Here is a 15540-nt window from a genome sequence, read left to right as displayed (position 1 = left end):
CACCTAGTGACGAAAGTCATGAAAAGTTTCAATCACTTTGAGAATTGCTCTGACGTGAATCGGTCTGTGAATAACGGCTACATAGCATCCTCTGAGAATGTCTCAATGATTGAAATGAGTGGTTAGATTACATAACCATGTATTCCTTGAACCAAAGTTTTCGAACTTTGTTGATCAAGAAAATCGAGAGGATTGTGGAAATGGCTTACCAAGTCCGCGAACCCAGTACGCAGACTCAGTACGCGAACTGTTGGAAGTTCCTGACCGAGAATTTCTGCTGGATTTCCCAAAACTCGTTTGTGTGCTAAGTCCGCGAACTCAATCCGCGAACCCAGACCGCGAACTGGCGGAAGTTCTCTTTCCGAGAATTTCTGCTGAGTTTGGAAAACTCAACCGATTAACTTAAGACCGCGAACTTTTTTATGGACTTAAGAGGTTATGATCTAAAGATGTGCTCTGAACAATAAATATTAAATTACTAAGGAATGCTTTATGCAAACCGTGGCTATAATGTTCATGAGCCGATTCAATCGAATCGAATCATCTTTGTTTCAATTGTGTCTTGTATAGTTACATAAGATCTCATAGCAATTGAACAACTCTTTAACTAGTTCATTTGAGTCAATTGAACTAGTTATGGTGAAGAAGAACAAGGTTAATATGAAATGCTCATATGGTTAACCTTTTGGTTTACTATGTTGAACCAACATACACGTACACGTTTGGGCATGGTTTTCATGAACCCAGTAAACGTCTAACCAAGTGTGTGTGACAAGATAAGTTTTCGATCTAACGGTTGAGAAATATTAGTTTGAATCTAAATCAGGTTTTCACCTAACAGTGAATAAGGATTGCTTTGTAACTAAGGCAAAACCCTGATTTGAAGGCTATATAAAGGAGAAATATAGCATTGTGCAAAACTAATCCCCATACGTCTGTATGCTACCAGTGTGCCAGCTGGAGTCGATCTCCAGTAACCTTTGATTTTCTTCTCTAAAATCAGGTTAACGACTTAAAGACTTCATTGGGATTGTGAAGCCAGACCGATACTACTTTATCGTAGTTGTGTGATCTGATCTTGCATCTTCTATCATACGAGTACAATCGATTGATTGGCTTGATATCATGAGAGTTCTCCGATAGGCAAGATAAAGAAGTCACAAACATCTTCCCCTCACTGTTTGTGATTCCTCGACAATCCGCTTGTGTAGTCAGAAAGGATTGTAGAGAGGTGATTGATTAATCTAGGTTGTTCTTCGGGAATATAAGACCGGATTATCAATTGGTTCATGTTCACCTTGATTTTATATCTTAAGACAGAACAAAACCTAGGGTTTATCTGTGGGAGACAAATTTATCCTTTGATAGATTTTTCTGTGTGAGACAGATCTGTTTATTATCAAGTATGTGATTTTGGGTTACAACAACTCTTGGTTGTGGGTGAGATCATCTAAGGGAATCAAGTGCGCAGTATCCTGCTGGGATCAGAGGCGTAGGAGTACAATTGTACCTTGGATAGGTGGGAGACTGATTGGGTTTCAACCATAGTCCAGTCCGAAGTTAATTTGCAGTACGCTAGTGTCTGTATCGGCTTAATACAGTGTGTATTCAATCTGGACTAGGTCCCGGGGCTTTTCTGCATTTGCGGTTTCCTCGTTAACAAAATTTCTGGTGTCTGTGTTATTTATTTTCCGCATTATATTTTATATAATTGAAATAATACAGGTTGTGCGTTCGTGATCATCAATTGGAAATCCAACCTTTGGTTGTTGATTGATATTGATTGATCCTTGGACATTGGTCTTTGGTACCGTCCAAGTATTCCTTGTATTTGATAGAGATTCGCTATTGTTTTTATCTTGAGTAAATATCAAATCATGAGAGAGATATTAACTCCTTGAGATACTTTTATCTAGATTGAGTCTGACTGTCTAGTTGATTCTCTAGCAAAGTATTTCGGAGTTAGTACATACATATTGCTAATCACGAACACCTGCACACAACAATTTGAATCTCTTGTGATCAATCACGCACAGAACGGAGTCTGTTAACAATGGATTATCACAAGATCGTCTTTAGCACTAACAACAGTCTAAATATCCCTGTCGAAACTTCGATCTAGTTTGAGTGAATATTATATCAGAAGAGAAGATTCTCAAGCATAAACAAACTAGGTGCAATCAAAGTTCAACCACCATTAGTCAATCAAATCAATCGAAAACACAAGATAAACCGCAATTATCTAGTTTCCCACCAACGGTACTCGTAGAGCTTCTCAATCCCAAAGAAGACTTTAAACTGAGCGTCCGTAAGAGATTTATCCTAATTAGGTTACTCTCCTCTCCGAATAGGCGGCTTCACCAGTAACAACACAACCGAGGAAGTTTGCTGTCACGAAGGATTAGTTTGCTAGAATTGCAAACTTCAAGTATTTATAGACAAGGAAGTTTGGACACCAAGGAATTTCCAAAACCTAAAATATTCTCAAAGATATTCAATATATTCTAAATTCGGTTTCCATAATTCCTGGAAATGGTCTGTCCAAAATAATGACCGAAAATCTCTTTGGAAAATCTTAACTAGTAAATGCACATTACTAATTCTCGTTTTCCTAAAATAAAATTAACAACCTTAAATAAAAGATTCTTAACTTATTTATATTTCGATCCTGGGATTTTCTTCCTGTAGCTATTAAGGAATAACTTTGAACAATAAAAGATAAACATTACTGTACGTGTTCAAAGTATGCCGATATCCTTACTTTGTAAGTCCTCTTTCATACTTACAACCTTGAAACCGATTTGCCACACTTCCAAACAAGTTTAGAATTGGTTCATCTGACTTTCAAGAACTATGCGATTGATTAAGAAACACTCAATCACAAATCATGGGTTTAACGGTTCTACCAAAACAAGTTTCGGTTCTACCTCCATGTGAGTACTGTGCATATTCACACTAGCTTTCCAAAATTCGGTTGACTAGGTACTAGGATCGGTTCCCCACATATATATGGTATCTGACTTATATATGTTGCACATGTCCATAGGATCTGTTTCCCTTTGCCTAAAAACGTGTTGCACATGTCCATAGGATCGGTTCCCCTTTCTGCTACAAACTTGATGCACCTCATACAAGGATCGATTCCCCTTTGTGATGTGTTGCACCTCTTCATAGGATCGGTTCCCCTTTACCGAGATTCGGTCAAACAAATCACAAACTCAATCATACCATTTCAGGTGATTACTTAAGATCGGTTTCACTAATAAAAGTCATACAAATACATAAGTAAGTCCTTTGTGAATATTTTTACTAAGAACACAAACAAGTCGTGAGCGGTTATATTAAATCACACGTATTGGATGTTCACAAGATATGCAATGAATAACAATTCCAATAACGCCTGGCGATTTCCTTTTCGATTCATAAACAAGTTTATGAACTTACTTCCTTAAAACATATGTAAAACATTGTTTCCTATGATGAAATCCTCACCTCATACCCATACATAATCACAATAACATTTAAACGATTATGTCAATGTCTTATCTGCAAAGTTTAATGGTTAAGCAATAAACTTCATATTGTATTCCTTAATATTATGTCTATCTAGAGTGTTCATGCTTCGCATTTCCGTTTTCAATATGCACGACTTGAAAGATACATTAGGGAATGAAACAGTTCAAGTCAAATATCACTAACCTCGAGTGGAATGATGATGTTGTTGTTGCAGCTTCTGACTTCTTCACTTCTTTAAGTCTTCACAATACTTGTAATGTCTCATATCCTAATACTTTCAAGCTAACCCATACAAAGTTGACTCTATTACATAATCAAGCGACTCTTAAAATGAGTTTTGATTCACTAAAATATCACACAGACGTGTAGGGATTAGTTTTGCACAATGCTAGATGTCTCCTTTATATAGCCTTCAAATCAGGGTTTTGCCTTAGTTACAAAGCAATCCATATTCACCGTTAGATGAAAACCTGATTTAGGTTCAAGCAAATATTTCTCAACCGTTAGATCGAAAACTTAGCTTGTCACACACACTTGGGTAGACGTTTACTGGGTTTGTGAAAACCTTGCCCAAACGTGTACGTGTATGTTGGTTCAACATAGTAACCCAAAAGTTTAACCATATGAGCAATTCATATTAACCTAGTTCTTCTTCACCATAACTAGTTCAATTGACTGAAATGAACTAGTTAGAGAGTTGTTCAATTGCTATGAGATCTTATGTAACTACACAAGACACAATTGAAACAAAGATGATTCGATTCGATGAATCGGCTCATGAACTTTATAGCCACGGTTTGCATAAAGTATTCCTTAGTAATTTAAGTTTCATGTTCAGAGCACATCTTTAGATCATAACCACTTAAGCTCACAAACAAGTTCGCGGACTTAAGACAACCGGCAGAATTTTCCAAACTCAGCAGAAAATCTCGGCAAAGAGACTTCTGCCAGTTCGCGGACTAGGTTCGCGGACTAAACACGCAAATGAGTTTTTGAAAAATCCCAGCAGAAATTCTCGGCAAGAGAACTTCCGTCAGTTCGCGGACTGAGTTCACAAACTGAGTTCGCGGACTTGGCAAAGCCAATTCCTCCGGTTTCTCTCAATCAACAAAGTTCGAAAACTTCGGATTAAGGAATACATGGTTATATAATCTAAACTCTCATTCCAAACATTGAGACATTCTCAGAGGACGTTATATAGCAGTTGTTCACAGACCGTTTCACGTCAGAGCAATTCTCAAAGTAATTGAAACTTTTCATGACTTTCGTCACTAGGTGAAGATAAACTTGATCAAAGAGAAATGCTTTACCAACACACGATTTCGAGAAAAAGATAAGTAGTGAATACTCAGCTCGAAATGTCAAATGTGTATGATCCAGTCTATATAGCATACGACTTTTTATCTCATAAGAAGTAGGAGATAGAATAGATAGACTTTTGAGTGATAGATAAGTTCAAGTCTCCACATACCTTTTTGTTGATGAAGTTCCACGGTTCCTTGAGTAGATCTTCGTTGTTGTATGATGAATCTCCATGAATTCCTTGAGCTCAACTACACTTTTCTATCCTAGTCTGAGACTTAGCTATAATAGACTAGAAATCAAGACTCATAGTTTTGATTACTAACATTGACAAACATGCTTGATATAGCAATGCATGCGAGGTCGACCGAGCTATGCTCTAACAATCTCCCCCTTTGTCAATTTTAGTGACAAAACTATTAATACATATGGAATACAAAAAAGATAAACTTTAGTGGCTCCTATTCCATAGTCTAATCTTCAACGTTCCTTGAAATCTTCGTCCTTCCAAGTACTCCAATGATCCCAAATGTTGTAAGTTTAGCACCACCGTTGTTGAAGATCCGTATCTATAACAATGAGAGAAATCGAGATTCTCGATCATTATTATACAATGTCATAGTATCATTATGTAACATCAAAGTCCAATTGCATCACGACTTTAACAACAACACTATGGTGATATGTATCACTCCCCCTTAGTCAATACTCCATCTCAATCATGGAAACCACTCCCCCTTACACAATGATCCGAAAACCATATGTATTTGTAGTGTGAACTACATTATTTCTCCCCCTTTTTGTCAATAAAATTGGCAAAGGTAAAAGAACGGGATCATAATGAAATTTCCACAAGAGAGATTTCATAGACTAAAAGAAAAAAATACATACCAACTTAATTTAGATGCAATCATAAAGCCGAAGCTAAATGCATTCATCAAGGAGCTTTAAGATACAAGATAACCCCTATAAAATTCCACAGCCGCACACCCCGCAAGATATTACCATTAAGCACAAGTTCAAAAGAACTCTCCCCCATTTGATGTCATTCCCGAAAGAACAACAAGAGCGACCTTAATTTTGAAATAAAATAAGGATTTTTTAATTGGACACCAAAAACCATGGAAATGATTTTCTATATCCAAAACTCAATCAAATTAATCACAAGTAAACCCATGATTAATTTAATTGGAATACGCAACTAAATCAAACCACAAAAGTGATCAATTTAATTGATTGTGCTCAACATAAGAAAACTCACGGAACTACGACTAAGATAACCACACGGACATGACTACCTTAATCGTTCAAATACTCAACATAAGGAAAACCTTACGGAATATATGACTACATCAACCAATAGAACATGATTAGTATAGCCGTTCATATAATCAACACAAGAACTTGTGGAATATATGAAAAAATCAACTAGATTAATTACAAGAGAACCTATAATTAATCTAATTGGAATACACAACCAAACTAATCACCGAAGCAATCAATTTCATTGTCAAAAGATTTTGCTCGACAAAAGAAGACTTTCGAAGCAAATAACTAAATAACCAATCAAGAAGATTAATTTAGTTCAAGAATGCTCAACGTATAGCATCTCATGGAACAACCAACAAGGCCAATATTAATCGACATAGTTGTAAGGTGCTCAACATAAGATACACAATGGAGCCTTCACGGTAAAACATAACAAAATATATCAATGAAGATCAATACCGTGGATAACATACAAGGATCTATTCTATTTTCCATCACTATTTTCATAACGACATAATAGACTTTAACCTTGCCAAACAAAAGATTTCATCCTATTTTCCATCAAACAAATGACTGCATAGGCATAACTTTTGTAATTGTCAAAAGTTCATTCGTCATTTCATCAATACGAATATCAATTTATGAACGACTTTACTTTTGACACAATATGGGACCTTCAATTTCACAGACGCAAACAATACATATCCCATAAAAATATTGCAATACTTCAAAACAGATTAATACTGCAATAATATCATCCTCCAAATATTTTTAGAATTTAAAAACCAATAAACCTAAAATAATAACATAAGAAGATGAAAACAAAAATAGTTATGTGTAGTCACAATCTTCGCTATTCAAAGCACTAGTTATTCGTCCAACTAATCCAAAAAGAAGACATACTAGGCAACAATTCCTTTAAGAAATTCTTTATCATTCTCTAACTCCTTGTTATCGACAACCATCGGGACATAAGGTTCACGGAGATAAGTGTCAATACCCACGAACTGTCTTGGCTGAAGAGGTCGAATTAGAGTCCTCTGAATTTCCAAAGATTTAGACACAAACGTCTTTATTTCATAAATCTCCCTTCTTATTTCATTTAACTCATCAAGAACATCGGAAAACTTATGAGAGTTAGAAGGAACAACCCTGAGTTTTCTTGTATTCCTTCTTTTTCTTTTCAGGGACTTAGAAACAGGAGATTTCTCTTTTTCCTTGATTGAAGACTTAACAATCATGTTGATATCCTTTCCATCTGACGACATAGTGCTTTGAGAACAGTTATGAACAACTGGATTTGTGTTATGGAATCACTTAACTCAACAAGCAGTCTTATAAAGGATGTCAAAAGGAAAAAATAATGTAGGGTTTGAAACCTATTGACAGGTTCGTATACGCCCAACTCTAAAACCCTATAAAGAGTAGAATTGTCGATAATAACCCTTTCTTTTATTTTATAGACAAAAAAATAACAAATCTAAGAAAAGAAGGAAATTTTTTTTGAAGCCTGGATCAGCACTCAATCTTGTCTCTTTTCGAACAAGCACATGAGACAAGATTTTCCCAACAACACAATCAAGTTGTGTTGCGATGAACAATGATTTGTCCATCTTTTTCCTCATGGGAGAAATCCTCTGATCTTTGTCTATCAAAACGATTTGGCTATATTTTCTTTTCAAATGGTCTTATTCTATGCTTGGAAACCAACTTCTTAGATGAAGATAAGATCCTACATACCTCGACGGTCTTCTGAGCAAGTTTCAGCTTCCTTGCTAATCGATCTGCTCTTCGTTGAAGTTTGTTGTCGTGCCTTATTTGGTACTTGTATTTGTAACACCTTGATAGTTCGTTTCCCTTCATCGAACAAAACGAGCACGTCAATCTTGGATAGTATTCAGGCATCTGAGATGTGCAAGCATCTAGACATACAGTTGATCCTGAAACATCACTGATAGGGTTTCCAGTTATCGGTTTCAGTGAATCTTCCAGCTTGATTGGGTTTCCCTCTTCTCCGAACCCATTGAGGTTGATATATGTATTGCTACAAGTATCAAAATCTATGTTTTCACAAATAAGCCCTACACTTGATTTCCTATCTTCATCGGAATCATAGGTTTCAGACATTTCATCAAGTGTTACAGCTAGACCTTTGTTCCCAGTGTATTTTCTACGATTTGGGCATTCGTTAGCAAAATGGCCAAAACCCTTACACTTAAAGCACTGAGCCATGTCCTCGTCATCAGCCTCGTCAGCATCCCTGTTTTTAGGAGGTACGCGACCGTGAGGTTTGTCTGATGACTTAGGCTTGTCTCTTGAAAACCGTTTACTTCTCTTCAACAGAAGATCCCTAAACTGTCTTGTGATCAAGGAGACTGATTTGTCAAGATCTTCATCCGAAAAATCATCCTCAGACTGATCATCCTCAGAGACATGAACACTCTTTGACAAGTAATTTAGTGTTCTTTTGTGCTTTAAAGGAAACATCCTTACCGACTTTGGATGTATGCTCATGGTCAAAGATCTTAAGATTTCCATCCGAGGTGTTTCTGGAAAGATTATCGAGGTTATCCCCTCAACGATGGCATGCTTCTTAGACTCGTATCTAGATGGCAGCGATCTGAGAATTTTTATCACAATGTCCTTTTCAGGAATAGTCTTACCCAATGCAAAAGATGCATTAACAATTTCATACACTTTGTGATTAAACTCATCAAATGTTTCTTCATCTGCTATACGAAGGTTCTCCCAATCGGAATTAAGGTTTTGAAGCCTAACATCCTTTTCACTAGAGTTTCCTTCAATACGGTTTCCAAGATATCCCAAGCATCTTTAGATCTAGTGCTGTTTGTCACATGATGCTGAAGATTTGGGGTAATGGCATGTATGATAGCATTCAAACCGTCGGAATTTTTCTTTGCAGCAGTTATCTCAACATCGGTGTATTCACCAATAGGTTTGGGAACGTTTACATCACCAACTGCCACAACGGGAGCATCATAGATATTAACCACATATACCCATGATTGAAAATCACGCGCTTTAAGAAAAGCTCGCATAGAAATTTTCTACCATAAGTAATTGGAGCCATCGAAGACTGGTGGCACGTTAATAGAGATAGCACCTCTGTCCATAGAGTCAGATCGCTATAAACACGGACTTGTTAGGTCTTAAACGTGTTTGCCTGCTCTGATACCAATTGAAAAAGCGGGGGTCTAACAAAACCACCCAATAATTCGATTAGCACTATGTATGGACTAACTCCGAAATACTCTGCTAGAGAATCAACTGGACAGTCAGACTCAATCTAGATTAAAGTATCTCAAGGAGTCAATATCTCTCACTTGTTTTGATTTACTCAAGCTAAAACAATAGTGAGTCTTTAATCAAACACAAGGAATAACTTGGACGGTACCAAAGACCAATATCCAAGGATCAATCAATATCAATCAACAACCAAAGTTTGGATTTTAATTGATGATCTTAACGCACAACCTGTATTATTTCAATTATATAAAATATAATGCGGAAAAGAAATAACACAGACACCAGAAGTTTTGTTAACGAGGAAACCGCAAAACTTGATTCAAGGTACAGTTGTACTCCTACGCCTCTGATCCCAGCAGGATACTGCGCACTTGATTCTCTAAGCTGATCTCACCCACAACTAAGAGTTGCTGCAACCCAAAATCGCAAACTTGATAATAAACAAATCTGTCTCACACAGAAAAGTCTATCAAAGGATAAATATGTCTCCCACAGAAAAACCCTAGGTTTTGTTTCGTCTTAAGATATAAAATCAAGGTGAACAGGAACCAGTTGATAATCCGGTCTTATATTCCCGAAGAACAGCCTAGATCAATCAATCACATCTCAACAATCCTTCTTGACTACACAAGCGGTTTTTCGAGGAATCACAAACACGAAGATGTTTGTGACTTCTTTATCTTGCCTATCGGAGAACTCTCACGATCTCAAGCCAATCAAAGATTGTACTCGTACGATAGAAGATGCAAGATCAGATCACACAACTACGATAAAAGTAGTATCGGTCTGGATTCACAATCCCAATGAAGTCTTTAAGTCGTTAACCTGGTTTTAGAGAAGAAAACCAAAGGTTAAAGGAGAATCGACTCTAGCGAGCGCACTAGTATAACACAGACGTGTGGGGATTAGTTTTGCACAATGCTAGATGTCACCTTTATATAGCCTTCAAATCAGGGTTTTGCCTTAGTTACAAAGCAATCCATATTCACCGTAAGATGAAAACCTGATTTAGGTTCAAGCTAATATTTCTCAACCGTTAGATCGAAAACTTAGCTTGTCACACACACTTGGGTAGACGGTTACTGGGGTTTGTGAAAACCATGCCCAAACGTGTACGTGTATGTTGGTTCAACATAGTAACCCAAAAGGTTAAACATATGAGCAATTCATATTAACCTAGTTCTTCTTCACCATAACTAGTTCAATTGACTCAAATGAACTAGTTAGAGAGTTGTTCAATTGCTATGAGATATTATGTAACTACACAAGACACAATTGAAACAAAGATAATTCGTTTCGATGAATCGGCTCATGAACTTTATAGCCACGGTTTGGATAAAGCATTCCTTAGTAATTTAAGTTTCATGTTCAGAGCACTTCTTTAAATCATAACCACTTAAGCTCACAAACAAGTTCGCGGACTTAAGGCAACCGGCAGAGTTTTCCAAACTCAGCAGAAAATCTCGGCAAAGAGACTTCCGCCAGTTCGCGGACTAGGTTCGCGGACTAAACACGCAAACGAGTTTTTGGAAAATTCCAGCAGAAATTCTCGGCAAAATAACTTCCGTCAGTTCGCGGACTTGGCAAAGATAATTCCTCCGGTTTCTATCAATCAACAAAGTTTGAAAACTTCAGATTAAGGAATACATGGTTATGTAATCTAAACTCTTATTCCAATCATTGAGACATTCTCAGAGGACGTTATATAGCCGTTATTCACAGTCCGTTTCACGTCAGAGTAATTCTCAAAGTAATTGAAACTTTTCATGACTTTCGTCACTAGGTGAAGATAAACTTGATCAAAGCGAAACGCTTTACCAACACACGATTTCGATAAAAAGATAAGTATTGAATACTCAGCTCGAAATGTCAAATGTGTATGATCCAGTCTATATAACATACGACTTTTTATCTCATAAGAAGTAGGAGATAGAATAGATAGTCTTTTGAGTGATAGATAAGTTCAAGTCTCCACATACCTTTTTGTTGATGAAGTTCCACGGTTCCTTGAGTAGATCTTCGTCGCTGTATGATGAATCGCCATGAAGTCCTTGATCTCAACTACACTTTTCTATCCTAGTCCGAGACTTAGCTATAATATACTAGAAATCAAGACTCATAGTTTTGATCACTAACATTGACAAACATGCTTGATATAGCAATGCATGCGAGGTCAACCGAGCTATGCTCTAACTCCTCCCTATATATATGTTTAAAATAAGTTTTTACAACTTAGATTGGGGGAGCAAAAATCATTCATCAACTCCCCAGGCCGTGATGGCTTCACCTCACCACCATGGCCAACAACGATGTACGGTCGTGATGGCTGTATATTCAATTCTGGATCACAGGTCAATTCTATTATCCGTCCATGACGACTGAACATTTTCTGAGCCAGGTCCCGTGAAGGTCCATGATGGATGTACTTCCGACTTTGGCCCATAGGCCATTCCAATGTCCAGTCGTGATGGTTGTACATTTCTAAGGCTATCTTACTTGGTGCATGGTCCGTATGTGCACCTTCAACCAAGTACCCCTCCCTATATATGTCTTAATGAAATTTCTACAAGTATGGAAAGGGAGCATATTGACATGCTTGCTTCACTATTCATGGCCGTTTCCATGAATATATGAATGAATGGCCAAGATGGATGATCACTGTTAATGCCAACTCCGATGTCCAGACATGTTGGTTGTCCGCTACCAACCCGATGTCCAGCCATGTTGGCAGTCCACTGCCAACCTGATGTTAAACCATGTTGGTTGCACATTGTCAACGCATTCCCTAGACCAATGTTCCTTTTCCTACGAAACAAAAGCTTTGGATGAAGCTTCATCTCAGGACATGGCGCATCTTTTAGCATGCACCATGCTAAAAACACGGGGTGCTACAATATTCACCCCTTTAAAGAATTTCGTCCCAGAAATTCAAAACAAAAATTGTTGTGGACAAACTCTTCAGTTTGGGTTCCTGAGCAAAAGTCCCATACCAGATGCTCAGAAATCACGGGTTTCTTCAGTTTGTCATGGAGCATCAATTAGGACCTTCTGAGCAAACGTCCATACCGCCTGCCCAAGAATCCAAAAAGAGTCCACAACATCACCAAGAATCTCAATTGGCCAGTTTCCAAAAGGATATCTCGACAAGGTATCCTAAATGTGCATCCCATACTACACACTCAAGAGTCCCTAAAGTTGACAAAGTTGGTGCCAACAATTTGTGGTTCTATGTGGAACAACTTCCAGTTGCCCACCGTCCCTGACGGTCATCCAGTTTGCCACTCGTAAGTGGGATGCTAGCCGGGCCTGACAGCGCACATCGTTGGCCCGTTCCCAATGTGTGGGGATGATCAGTCCCATTGTCTACCCACCGTCCCAGACGGTCTTCCGGATATCCACTCGTAAGTGGGGTGCCACTTAGGCCAGGCAAACTCACAACACTCAAGCAATCTCAACTCGATTCGCATAGTAACTGGCATATCAGTTACAAACTCCTTTTCGTGCAAAAGTTGACCTACTCTCCAACTTTATTTCCTTTTTGAAGGAAAATTACTCGTTGACGAGTCCACTCCGCACAGTCCCTAGAGTTATCTCGGAACTTGCTCTGATACCAACTGTGACGGACCGGAAAATTACGCATGTGGCGCGTTGCCCTGCAGGCCATAACTTCCCCGATGCGCCATGATAAAGCTATGATCCGGGCCTTTAATCTAGGAAAATGCACGTCCATTTGCCCTTGCAAGCATGCTCTTGGAGCATGATGCAGCTAGCTTAGATTCCACACCGTTCCAGACTTCCCCTTGTCTGCAAAAGGGTGTAAGGCCATTAGGCCAATGCATTCTTGCATGCGTATCTGGCTCTCCTTAACATCTCGCTTACCAACTCTTTGTAGCTTGATAGGAAGTATGAGCATCCACTTGATGACATGCAACTAAGCCTCATCAAGCTTGGCCACAATCATCTCTTGCATCGAGCTACCGAGCTTAGATGATATGAGGGGCCAATGTGATGGACCAGCAATGTTGTAACTCATTGCGGCTGCCTACGTATCCTTCCATACTCTAAAGGGATCAAGCACATACCGTATTTCATCCACGAAGGGATAGAAGCTTAAGCCAACTCGTTTGGATGGCCGTGGCCAAGCAATAATGGTAATGGCCTAGTCCGTATAGGTCGTTCCGTCAAAATGCATCCAAGGGATGAATACTTGGTCTGTTGCATGGCATAGTGATGCCCATGCTTAACACGCTCCATTCGTAAGGTTATATATCTTTAAATGAGGCATAAACATCATTTATACTCTTCCGGCTAATCTATGAAGCTTACTTGGTACATGGTCCGAATATGTACCTTCAACCAACCATCCCTCCTTATATATGTTTAAAATACATGGGGTTTCAGAAGAGTGTTGGTGCGTACTGACTCTGCTAGTGTAGTTCAAGCTTTCACTAATGGTTCTATACCATGGTTTGTGAGACTTTACAACTTAGATTGGGGGAGAAAAAATCATTCACCAACTCCCCAGGCTGTGATGGCTGTGGTAGGCTAGGAAAGATACCTACAATTAAACTGCAAGTGCACAGTGCTTTATTGTGTATAATGCAAATACAGGTCGATCCTCAGGGACAAGGTGGGTGTAGAGTTGATTCTAAGGTCTTTCTATACTGATTCAAACGAAAAGAGTAACACAAAAGGTTGTTTGTTTGGTGTCGATACGAAAAAATGTTGGATGATTATACTAAAGCAACAAGATTAAGAAGCAATAAAAATATGAACTAGGTCTTTGAATCCACCACCTAAAAGCGTAGAAATTCCCAAGTTGATACACTAATTCTCTTTTCAATCAAGGAGCTACAGAAGTTCTAGCCTCAAACTACCTTGAAGATGTGATAAATCACTTGTACATATGAATGACTTAACCTCAGCAAAATATGTCAATCCCTAGCATTACTTGTCTTTCTAAGGCACAAGTAATCAAAGATTGAACCAAAATCAGTTCACATAGGCATGAATTTTGACAAAGAATTAGCCAAACTACCTAGGATGCTTGACATACAAGGTGAAAGGAAAATTTGACAAAATTCAGAGGTTAATCATTTTTTTTCAATAAAAATCCATGGAGAACAAGTAAAATCAAACAACGAAATTTTGTAGGGGTTTCATCTCTGCCCTAGCAGAGATTTTAGAACATCACAAACATAGAACTGAAAATAAACCTAGAAATTACTACAACAACTTGCACCGGATACTCCGGGCTTAGTTTCATCATACACCTGCCTTCCCCATTTATACAAGTTTCCCCCAAAAATTCTACACAATCCCCATAGCCAACAAGTACAATCAGAAATTAGGAATTTCATGTTTCTGAAACTCACCACTGATGCACAGCTACCCTATTGTCTTCGCAAACGGTCTGATATTTTAGGTGTTGCAAGGAAATAGATTTCAAACCTTAAACTAGACAAATCTTGCTGCTTGTGTTCTTCACTGCCACCCTATTGCCGTCATTTCTCTGCTGCCATTATCGGTGTTATAGGGAGAATCAATCAACATCTCTTCTTTTCTCTCGTGCTTTGACTAAGCCACCCTATTTATTTCTAGGTTATTGTGAAGATAACGGTAGTACAACTGATTGACAATTGATGGAGAAATAGGTCTTAAAAAAAGAGAATTTGGGTAAAACAAGTATAGGGTTTGGGAGTCTGTTGCCGGCAGTTATAAGGAAACTAGGGATGGGATTGAAAATCTGAGAGAGATATGACATGTCGGCTGAGATGGGGGACAAAGAAAAGATTGTTCGATGGATTTTGAGGGAAGAGAACAGTAGCAGAAACACATCGTGAAAGAGATTGGAAAGTAGTTTTGGGAATACAACATGAATACCTTGTTCTCGTATGTGGGAGTGAAACTTGGACTTGGGTTCCTTTCTTTTCTTTAACTTTGGCCCATTAACTTATTTCATAATCATAAATCCCATCTTCTTGAACTTCTTGTTCACTATTGTCCATTCACTTCATAAATCTTCTCGCACCCCGACTACCTTCTCCATTACATTTTCTTAAAGCCGACCTAACATCTAGCTCGACATGGCATGGCAGCTCCAGCTCCACTTTGTGCATATCCCATGTTCAGACCATTCTTTTCATTCCCCTAGCATTATAAACATCAGGAACAATTACCACACAT

Source organism: Papaver somniferum, chromosome 4, assembly GCF_003573695.1.
Source record: "Papaver somniferum cultivar HN1 chromosome 4, ASM357369v1, whole genome shotgun sequence".
NCBI classification, from domain to species: domain Eukaryota; kingdom Viridiplantae; phylum Streptophyta; class Magnoliopsida; order Ranunculales; family Papaveraceae; genus Papaver; species Papaver somniferum.
This window is presented reverse-complemented; position numbering follows the sequence as displayed.